Raw genomic sequence first — 11,684 nt, forward strand, 5'->3', positions numbered from 1 at the left:
GTTGATCGTGAGAATCGCCCCACTGTGTTTGGAGGCTGGGTTTGATTGTCTCTATTGCGTCGTTTCTACTATACACTTTCTTTTGACGAAAGGTGGCTTGATCAACCAACAAACAAAAGCTGGTGCCATGGCCCTGTAGCAGAAATCTGGGCTACTAGGCCTCAAATCCCTGATGAGAACGTGAACCAAAGTTACTGTTTAGGATGAACGGATGATTTTTGGAATGTCTGTTAAGGAGGGGTTTGGGGGAACAAAGAACAATGGGATTACTGTACTCTGAAGACTGGACATGCGTAGTTGGGACCATAATGTATCTTGTCTAGAAGAACCATGATTGGTCCTTTGGTGTGGGAGAGGATGCTCAGTTTACAAGAGCCTATGGATAACTAGAAATTAACCTAAAGATAAGCATGAGTATATAATATGTCACCACCATTTTGTACAGTGCTTCACCCATCACCTGCGTGTGTTAGGTGAAGGCCTGGCCATGATTCTTATTACATAATAAAGTGCTTTGAATCTGATGGAAAGGGTGTTGGCCTCTACCTAGGAAGAACCTAGAGTGTCGTATTTCTGCTACTACCCCCACTCTGAGTACATATGAACATAGGAACCTGCCTTCTACTGAGTCTGTAAAACTAAAGTCAAAGTGGTGCCGTCGAGTCGATTTCAACTCCTGGTGCTCACAGAGCCTTGTGGTTTTCTTTTGGTAGAATACAGGAAGGGTTTACCATTGCCTCCTCCCGCGCAGTATGAGATGATGCCTATCAACCTCTTCCTATATTGCTGCTGCCCGATATGAGTCTGTACTTTGGTCTATCGAGCTCAGTTTTGTTTGCTCTGGCTGGCAGCAGCTCTCCAAGGTTTCAGGCAGGAGTCTTTCCCAGCCTTACCTGGTGATGCAGGCAGGAAGTGAACCTGGGACCTTCTATGGGCAAAACAGATGCTCTACTACCGAGCTCTGGCCCCATTTATGAGGACAGTCCATAAATGGACATAGGTATTTAGGAAGTTGCCTTATACTGAGTCCCTGGTCCATCCAGTTGAGTATTGTTCACAGGCACTGGCAGCAGCTCTTCAGGGTTTCAGGCAGGAATATTTAATTTTTATTTACTTTATTTAACATATTTTTATACCTCCCAAAACTTACATCTCTGGGCAGTTTACAACAAAAGAAAAACAGAAAGTAAAACATTAGTTAAAACAAAAACAAAAAGTTTTAAACAACATAATTTAAATTTTTTAAAAAACAATATTTTAAAACAGCATTAAAACCATTAAAACAATATTAATCAAAAGCCCAGGGGGGGCAGATGCATCTTTAAAGACTTTTAAAAAGCTGTCAGAGATGGGGAGGCTCTTATTTAGGGAGTGCATTCCAAAGCCTCGGGGCAGCAGCGGAGAAAGCCCGTCCCTGAGTGGCCACCAGACGAGCTGGTGGCAAATGCAGACAGACCTCTCCTGATGATCTCAGTGGGCAGTGGAGTTTATGATGAAGAAGACGTACTCTTAAATACCCAGGGCCTAAGCTGTTTAGGGCTTTATAGGTTATAACCAGCACCTTGTATTTTGCCTGGAAACATATCGGCAGCCAGTGTAGCTCCTTCAATACAGGAGTTATATAGTCTCTCGGAGATGACCCAGAGACCATCCTGGCTGCCACATTCTGGACCAACTGTAGTTTCCGGACTACATACAAGGGCAGCCCCACATAGAGCGCATTGTAGTAATCCAGTCTGGAGCTTACCAAAATATGTATGACTGTTCTGAGGTCGTTCATCTCAAGAAACAGATAAGAACATAAGAACAGCCCTGCTGGCGTATCAGCTGAAGCTGATAGAAGGCACTTCTGGCCACTGCCTTAACCTGGGACACCAGGGAGAAGTTTGGATCCAGAAGCACCCCTAGACTGCATACCTGGCCTACCTATATTTCCCAGGCCTACCTACAAATGCTGCCAGGGATGGTACCTGGGGTCTTCTGCAAGCAGAGTAGATACTCTACCACCGAGCTACGGAGCCGTCTCTGCATTCCTGCCTGGCTCTCTATCGTTTTTGCTGTGATGTTGGTTGCAATCCTGCATATGCTTTCTCTTTCTCACACATGCCGGCCACCACAGGTAGCCTGACATTGTGGACAAATGGTTTTTACATGTTATCAGTGAAGTGTAGAAGTTCTTTTCCAAAGTGGGCCCTCCAGGGAGAATTTGAGAAGCACAGCTTGGAAACGGCCAAGTGATAAACTCTGCTAGGCAGGAGGACAACTGTGGATAAGCCTGCAACAATTTCATCTCTTCTTCAAATTTACAACCTATAAAGGCTCCTGTCATCCTCCCTCCGCACCCGACAAAGGTACCCTGTATTAGGGATGTGCTAAAATGTGATTCAGAAGTCGAATTGTGGTGCACTTCCCTTTTAAAATGAGGGCTTCCCCAGCCTCTTTACAGTGGAGGAGTTACTTATGTGTTGCGTGAAAAAATACTTCCTTTTGTTGGTTCTAAATTTATTGGCAATCATTCATGGGATGACCCCTGGTTCAAGGGTTATGCGAGAGGGAGAGAAAAAAAATCTCTCCCCACACCATGTGTAATTTTATAGATTTCTATGATGTCACCCCTCAGTCATCTTTTTTCTAAACTAAATAGCCCCAGGTGTTGTAGCCTTACTTTGTAAGGAAGGTGCTCCAGGCCCCTTTTCATCTTGGTTGCCCTCTTCTGCAGCTTTTCTAGTTCTACAAAGTCCTTTTTGAGGTATGGTAGTCAGAACGACTACTACTATGGACATTTATATACCGCTCTTCCACCAAAGTTCTCAAACTGGTGAGACCAAAGTTCAACTAAAGTTCTCAAAGGGGATTGAAAATAAAACTGCTAATATCATAACACCCTTATACAAATCTATGGTGCAGGTGCAGCCACATTTGGGCAACTGTCTACAATTTTATTTTCAATCCACTTCCTAATTATTCCAAGCATGGAAGTGGTCCTTTTCACAGTGGCTGCACATTGTGTCGACACTTTCAGTGAACTGTCCACCACAACCCCAAGATCTCTCTCCTGGTCAGTAACTGATAGCCAGGACGCCATCAGCATATTAGTGAAGTTGGGTTTTTTGGCCCAATATGCATCACTTTATACATGCTTTCATTGAACCACATTTGCCATTTTGTTGCCCACTCCCCCAGTTTGGAGAGATCCTTTTAGAGCACCTCACAAACAATTCAGGATTTTGCTACCCTAAATAGTTTGGGGTATTGTCATCTCTTGTCTCCTCTCTCTGACTCAGTTCTTTAGTCTCTGTCCCTGAGAAGCTCAGTTCAGGCACAGGTATGCACTTGTTGGTATCCTCTGTCGTGAAGACAGATGCAAAGGACACATTTAGTTTATCCTCCTTATTAATCCTTTTCACTCCCTCATCATCTAATGGTTTAGCCACCTCCCTGTCAGGTTTCCTGCTTCAGATGTATTTAAAAATGTTTTTGTTATTCCCCTTGATGTTCTTAGCTAAATGTTCCTCAAACTCTCTTTTTGCCTGCCTCATTGTCACCTTGCATTTCTTTTGCCAGAGTTTGTGTTCCTTTCTATTCACTTCATTTGTGCAATTCTCTTCCAATTTCTGAAGGAATTCTCCTTCCCCTTTATAACTTCCTTGACTTTACTTGTTAGTAATGATGGCATCTTTCTGGACTTGATGGTACCTTTCCTCCTTTTTGGTATATATTCAAACCAGGCTTCTATTCTTGCGGCTTTAAATAAATTCCATGCATTCTGGAGCGAAGTGACTCTCCTGATTTTCCACTTCAGCTTTCTTTTCACCATACTCCTCATTTTGGAGAAGTTTCCTCTTCTGAAATTCAGAGTGTCAGTGTTAGACTTCCTTGGTGATTCTCTCCCCACAGGTATGCTGAATTTGATCGCACTATGGTCACTGTTCCCTAAAGGGTGGATTACACTGATATCACGCACCTGGGTGCCACTCAGAATTAAGTCCAAGGTCGCCTTTTTCTAGTCGGTTCCATGACCAACTGTTCAAGGGCACAGTAATTCAGCGTATCTAGAAATTTGGCCTGTTTGTCATTACCTGACTGTGAATTCACCGAGTTATGTGTGGGTAATTGAAGTCACCCATTATTACAGCTCTGTCTCTCTTTGACACCTCCCTTATTTCCTCCTGCAATTCACTGTCAGCGTTTTGATCAGGAGAGAGATAGCACATTCCGAATAGCACATTTCCTTTCAGGCATTGTATTGTCACCCACAGAGTTTCTGTGGAGGACTCCGGTCTTCTTAGGTTTTCTAGCTTGTTAGATTCTATTCCTTCTTTAACTTACAGTGCTACTCCACCCCCAATTCACCCTCCCGGTCCTTTCTATAGAGTTTATATCCAGGGATAACAATATCCCACTGCTTCTCACTGTTCCACCATGTTTCTGTTATGCCCACTATATCTACAGTATGTTTTCATTAGCAACCAAGCATTCCAGCTCACCCTTCTTGGCTCAGAGGCTTCTGGCATTGACATAAAAGCACCTATAAGCTGAATCTCTTCCCTGGTGTGTGCTCTTTTTCTTATAGCCATTTGGTCTCTTTGACCGGCTAGCACATCCTTTTGTCTGCTCTTTACCTGGTTCTACTCTGTTCCCTTCTGGTTTATCTGAAGCATTTACACCCCCACACCTTAAGGGATAGCATCTGCCAAACAGGATACTGCCCAACTCCTGTTGGCTATCTTCTAGGCATTATTTTAAAAGCTGATCTGCAATCTTTTTGATTTTACACGCCAGCAGTCTGGTTCCATCTCAGTTCAAGTGGAGCCCATCCCTTTTGTACAGGCTTTGCTTGCCCCAAAATGTATCCCAGTGCCTAACAAATCTCACAAACCCCTCCTCCCGGAACCAGCGTCTCATCCACACATTGAAATCCCTCAGCTCTGCCTGTCTCACTGTACCTGCACATGGAACAGATAGCATTTCTGAAAATGCTACCTTGGGGGTCCTGGACCAATCTGCTACCAGCAGCCTAAATTTGCCTTCCAGGACCTCCTGACTGTATTTCCCAACGTCATTACTGCCTATGTGCACCAAGGCAGCTGATTCCTCCCCAGCACTGCCTAACAGCCTATCTAGGTGCTGTGTGACATCCATACCCTTCTCAGCAGGCAGAAAAATCACTGTCTGGTCAACACATAAGCCACAAACCCACCTCTCCATGCCCCTAACAGACCCATTTCTCTATATTCATTCATTCATTCATTCATTCATTCATTCAATTTTTATACTGCCCTTCCTAAAGTGGCTCAGGGCAGTTTACATTAAAATAAAAACACATACATAACAAAACCATTAAAATGAGAAAAAACATTTAAACCAGATTAAAGGTCATTAAAATTCAAATTCAAACTAGAGATCATTAAAAGCCAGGCTAAAAAGATGGGTCTTTAAGGCTCTCCTGACGGCCTCCAAGGAAGATAATCCTCTCGTATCCATGGGGAGCGCATTTCACAACCCAGGAGTGACAATTGAGAAGTCCTGATCCCAGGTTGTCACCAGATGAACTGTTGCACCCAAAAGTGTTCCGCTCCTGATGATCTTAGTGAGTGGTGGGGATCTTATAGAGAAAGGCACTCTCTCACGTAACCCGGACCTAAGCTATTCAGGGCTTTAAAGGTTATAACCAGCATTTTGTACTTTGCCCAGAAACATATCAGTGGCCAGCGCAACTGTTTAAGAACAGGCATAATGTGGTCTCTCCAGGATACCCCAGAGACCAATCTGGCTGCTGCAGTTTGGAAACTAACCAAAGTTTCTGAACTATGTACAAAATCAGCCCTACATAGAACACATTGCAGTAATCCAACCTGGAGGTTACCAGCTGGTGTACCACAGTTCCAGGTCATTCTCCTCAAGGAATGGATGGAGTTGTCAAATCGATCACAAAGTTCTGGTAAAAAGTGCTCCTGGCCACAGCCTCAACCTGAGGCACCGAGTCCAAGAGCACTCCCAAGCTACAAACCTGCTATTTCTGGGGGAGTGTTACCTTGTCCAGAACTTGCAGATCTTATCCCGTCTTGCAGATTATGACACCTAACAATGAGCACTTCTGTCTCGCTTGGATTCAGCTTCAGTTTATTATCCCTCATACAGCCCATTACTGCCTGTTGGTAGGGATGTGCAAACTGGTTTGATGGCGAACATGTTCGACATTGAACTGGTTTGGTTCAAAGATTCAGGGTTGAGCTGAACCACCCCCGGTTTGGCTCGACCCCACACCAACCCCCCCCCCGGGCCGTTTGGGGTGTTTGTGAGCCATTTTGAGTTAAAGAAGGGTTTTTGTAGTACTTACCCCCTCTGGAGTGGGGGGTGGGCTTCTCCAAGGCCATGAGAGGGGGGTCTATGGGGGTTCTGCCTCCCCCTGCCATCCTTCCTTATGCCAAAAACTATCTGGTTTGGGTGTTCTTTGGCCCGTTCCAGGCCTTTTCCCAGTTGCGATGACTATTTTGGAGGCCACCACATATGCGCAATGGGTCACTGCATGGCTGGGTCATGAACTCCCGGTTCAGCTCAACCCCAGGCCAACCATCACCCCCCCCCCGGCCATTTGGGGGGTCCGTGAGCCATTTTGAGTTTACTTAAAAAAAAAATTCAAAATGTTTAAACTCAAAATGTGATCCTCCCCAAACTGAACCATACTGGGGAGTTTGATGTGGGGCAAAACCGGACTGGTCCAGTCTGGTTCTGGTCTGGTTTTGACTCAAACTGAACCAGGCCAGCTGGTTTTGTGCACAGCTCTACCTGTTGGGAGGCATTTAAGGGACTAATGTCATTTCCTGATACTGATGACAAGGAGAAATTGATTTGGGTGTTGTCAGTATATTGATAATACCTAAAACCAAATCCCCTAATGGCTTCACCTAGTGGTTTCATATAGATGTTAAAAAGCATTGGTGACAGAATGGAGCCCTGAGGGACTCCATTTTGAAGAGCAACTGTCATCAAGCACCACCATCTGAAATCTACCAGGGACATAGGAACAGAACCACTATATAACAATGCCTCCTATACCCAAATCCCTCAAGCAATCCAGAAGGATACCATGGTCGATGGTGTCAAAAGCCACTATCCAAGAGAACCACAGAGTCACACTCCCTCTGTCAATTCCCTGGCAAAGGTCATCTATCAGGCCAACCAAGGCTGTCTCAACCCCCTAGCCTGCCCTAAAGACAGTTTGAAATGGGTCTAGATAATCAGTTTCCTCCAAGACCTCTTGGAGCTCGTCAGCCACCACCTTCTCAATCATCTTACCCAACCATGGGAGGTTGGAGACTTGTCTATAATTTTCCATCACCAGGGGATCCAGGGTGGGCTTGTTAAGAAGAGGTCTAGCCTCCACCTCCTTCAAACAACGTGGCTTCCTTCCCTCCCTCATTGAGGTATTAATGATATCAACTAGGTCAGCTCCAAAAACCTCCCTGCAAGATGAAATCAACCATGTTAGGCAAGGATCCGAAGAACAGGTGGCAGGCCGAAACACTCCAAGCAGCTTGTCCACATCCACAGGAGTCACAAACCAAAACTGATCCAAACTGATCTTGCAAGAGGGATTGCTGGATACCTCCCTACCTGGCCCTGCAGAAATATTAGAGTCCAGATCAGCCTCAGTGCGGAAGATTTTATCTGCAAATAACTCATTGAATGTGTCATAGTGAGACATGGTTTCCAGAAACAGATTTGAAACAGAAGGTGTTTGAGTTAAACCCCTAACAATCTGGAACAGCTCTGCTGGACGAGAACTTGCAGATGCAATACGCACAGAAGAAAACCGCTTTCCTTGCTGCACGTATTGCCACAGCATAGGCCTTCAGACAGACTCTATGCTGTGTCTTATCGAATTCAAGATCAGTCCTCCTGTAATGACCTGCCTTGGCCGACAGCCCAGCAGCTGCGAAAACCACCCTTTTCAGATGGGAAGGGAGAGCCAACAGACAGGAATAGAGACGGAGAGTAGTCAAAAATGTTGTCAGAAGTCAACAGCATGAATTTCACAGGATCAGGGGTAAACACGAATCACGGTCAGAAAACAACAAACAGGTCCAGATTTCTAGGTCAAGGTTGCTCACAGTAGGGCTGGTCACCATGGATGTTGTTTCCAGCGCAGAACCAGATTTCAGGCTGCTCTAAATAGGCAGTGTGCTGAGTGTCCCGCCCATCACTGCAGCTGGCCTTGTCAGGGAGGGGCAGTCAGGTCAGAGTCACCTGTTCCTTCCGGCCAGCCTCTCCAACCTACGGCGTTCCTCCCTCTGAGCTTGTACTCTGGCCAAACGTCGCTGTCGGGGATCTGGGGCAGGCACCATGACTTCAGCGGCCTCGGAGTCTTCATCAGGAGGAGGGAGGAAAGGAGGCAGAGGGGCCTGCAGGCCTGTCAGCTCTGGCTCGGCTGAGTTGACCGGAGTTTCGACCTGCTCCCCCTGCTCTGGGTCTTCATCTGAGGAATCCTCCTCCACGACCCCCTTGGGAGTCATCACATCTCCTCCTTTTGCACTCCAGTCCAGGGGCGTAACTGTAACGGGGCAAGGGGAGACAGTTGTCTGGGGGCCCACTGCCTTGGGCCCCCCCCGAGGCAAGTCACATGACTGACTCCTCCAGCTGCGCACCCGCCCAGACTTCCTTCAGTTGTATTCATCCTCCGAAATTGATGTGAGTGTTTAAGACCTGGAGCTACCAAAACAGCATGTCTGTCTCGTGTGTGTGTGTGTATGTGTGTGTGTGTATATGTATATGTGTGTGTGTATACACACACACACACACACACACACACACATATACATACACTATGCTTTTTGTTACCATTATTCAGCCTCATTTAAGATTTCTTTACTTCCTGAGCTGAGCTTCAGTGGGGGGGGGGGGGGCATTTTAAAATCTTGTCTCTGGGCCCACTCCAACTTTGCTACACCCCTGCTCCAGTCGTCCAACTTGCCGCTTCACCTTGTCCTGTCGGTCCCTCCCCCTGTTATGGCCTGCTGGCCTGCCACCACCCAATACTCTATTTTCCACCACTACCGAAATGGCCGCCCCAACCCCATCAAACGCGCCCCCTGCTCCATCCTTAGCAAGAGGGACCAGACACATCCTTGTGAGCAGCCTGACACAATGACTATGGAAAAGCAACACTAAGACGAAGACTGGAGGACCTTAAACGTAACTTCCCCTCAGACCTCAGTCAGGTACCCTTCCTACCTCTTTGGTGGCCCGCCTAATGGTGCCCTCACTGTGTTCAGTCCTTTTAAGCCCAAACACCCCAGACCCCACCTCTCACGTGGGCCCTGGAGCCCAGCTGATGGGACTCACCCCCCCCCCCAGCCAGAGGGGGACAAATTAATAGAGGACAGGTCTGTCAATGGCTACTAGTCTGGTAGCTATAGGCCACCTCCAGCCTCAGAGGCAAGATTTTATTTGTTTTTATTTATTTATTTAACACATTTGTATACCGCCCCAAACCCAAGTCTCTGGGTGGTTTACAACAAAACAATTTTTTTTTAAAAACCAGATAATAAGATTAAAACATTACAACAATTAAAATTTAAAACGCTAAAACTATTAAAAACACAATTAAAACCATATCTTATTAAAAGCCTGGGTGAACAAATGTGTCTTGACTGCCTTTAAAAAAGTTGTCAGAGATGGAGAGGCTCTTATTTCAGCAGGAAGTGCGTTCCAAAGCCTCGGGGCAGTGACGGGGAAGGCCCGTCCCCAAGTAGCCACCAGACGAGCCGGTGGCAACTGCAGACGGACCTCTCCAGATGATCTCAATGGGTGGTGTGGTTCATAGCAAAGAAGAAGTTCTCTTAAATACCCAGGGCCCAAGCCGTTTAGGGCTTTATAGGTTATAACCAAAACCTTGTATTTTTCCTGGGAACTTATCAGGAGCCAGTGTAGATCTTTTAAGATAGGAGTGATATGGTCTCTCCGAGATGACCCAGAGACCAACCTGGCTGCCGCATTCTGGACTAACTGCAGTTTCCGGACTACGCACAAAGGCAGCCCCACATAGAGCACATTGCAGCAGTCAAGTCCGGAGGTCTGGATGCCTCTAAATACCACTGGCAGGGAAGCAACAACAGGAGAGAGGGTAATTTTGGAGCCTGGATCTAAAGGCCTTTGGAGGTCTCCCTGCTGCAAGTTAAGCATTATTTTTTAACACGCAGGTCCTTGAGGGCACAAGCCACACCACCCAAGACAGACTAAAGATGATTTGTGGGGGGGGCAGGAGGTTTGGAGGCCCTGGACTTTGGACGGGAAGTCCAGGGGTAAGAGCACCTCTGCTCACAGCTGTAGTTCATCTGGGCAATCAGGCCTGTGGCTCAAGCTGGCAGCAGGAATCCCAGCAGCCGCTGTTCTCTGCTGGTCAAGACTGAAGGGAGGAGGCTGGGCCGGGTCGGCAAACCTCCTGGCTCAGACCAGGGAGTTTCAGGTGGGAAAAGAGTCCCCGGCCTCTCAGGTAGAACCCCAGTCTTCTTCCTGCCTCTGGCTTGTCCCATTCCTTTTAAGCCCATACCCCTAATAATCGAATCACCCACTACTAGGAGGCCCCCATCCCCTGGAGGAGTATCCCCCGTGTGAGAGGATAAGGGCTCATCATCCGCAGAAGGCATCCCTTTCAAGGGAGTGTTTCTCTCTTCCTCCGAATTATATCCTCCTTCCCCGAGATCTCAATTCTCTCTGCCAGCTTAAGCCCATGAGCCTGGGAGTAGGATGCCTCTACCACATCCCTGAAGGTCATGTCCATCTACTTCTTAGCTTCTCCAGATCGGCCACCTTGGCTTCGAGGGAACAAACTTGTTTCCTGAGAGGCAGGGATTCCTTGCACCGAGCACACACCCACAACTTCTTCCTGTCAAGCAGATAGTCATATGTGCAACACTCTGTGCAATAGACTGGGAACCTCCCCCTCCCCTTCTGGCATTCTACCTTCATGACCGGTTTTGTTGGCTGTTTAGAGTTTTTGGAGTTTGTTTGGAAATTAGATCTTAGCTGAAGTTGTCAGCTACTGAGCAGTTTAAACTTTATTTCTTGAGACCACAAAAGAGGGAGTAGTACTTAACTTCACCTCCTGCTGGTCTCCTTGTGATCAAGAGGGGCTTCCTTCAAGCTCCACTGCACATTTCTCGGTGAAATTCCACACAAAACTCCTATGAAACCTGTTTGCTAATTCCTGTTCGCTAAGTTCTGGTTGCTAATTTCCCTGGCTGCCACCTCTTATGAAGAGAGTAGGCTTCAAACTGAAGGAACCAGGCTCTACAGGAATGTGGCCCCTCCCACCAAGTGTGACTCACCTCAGCCCTAGCTGGCTCCTCCCACTGTCTGTCTTGAGGCAAATGAGAAACTGAAACTGAAAGCCACACAGCCACCAAAACAAGTCCTGGAAAAAAATAAACACAGACACACAGACACAGAAACACACAGACACACACTGGTTTCCTAAAGAGATACCAGCCCCTCAAAATGTCTCCCTCTTCCTGTTTGTTTTTTATTGTTTGGGGATAAGGCCCATGCCACTGATTCGTGGTAGAGAATCTGCTTTGCATGCAGAATGTCCCAGGTTCAATCCCTGGTAGCATCTTCAAGTAGGGCTGAAAAAGATTCATGCTTGAAACTCTGGAGAGCTGCTGCTAGTCAGAGTAGACAAT

General features: G+C 46.7%; 1 long non-coding RNA gene across 1 annotated transcript; it reads right to left on the bottom strand.

Annotated features, from left to right (window-relative positions):
• Positions 1-7,999: 7,999 nt before the first annotated feature.
• Positions 8,000-11,457, bottom strand: LOC128348177 (uncharacterized). The gene is made up of 2 exons (XR_008317984.1): positions 11,331-11,457; positions 8,000-8,554 (listed from the first exon to the last, which is right to left on the bottom strand). It is a non-coding gene; the product is annotated as an uncharacterized LOC128348177 (long non-coding RNA).
• Between the last annotated feature and the right edge of the window lie 227 nt (positions 11,458-11,684).

The sequence above is a fragment of the Hemicordylus capensis genome, chromosome 2 (genome assembly GCF_027244095.1).
Source record: "Hemicordylus capensis ecotype Gifberg chromosome 2, rHemCap1.1.pri, whole genome shotgun sequence".
Taxonomy (NCBI): Eukaryota; Metazoa; Chordata; class Lepidosauria; order Squamata; family Cordylidae; genus Hemicordylus; species Hemicordylus capensis.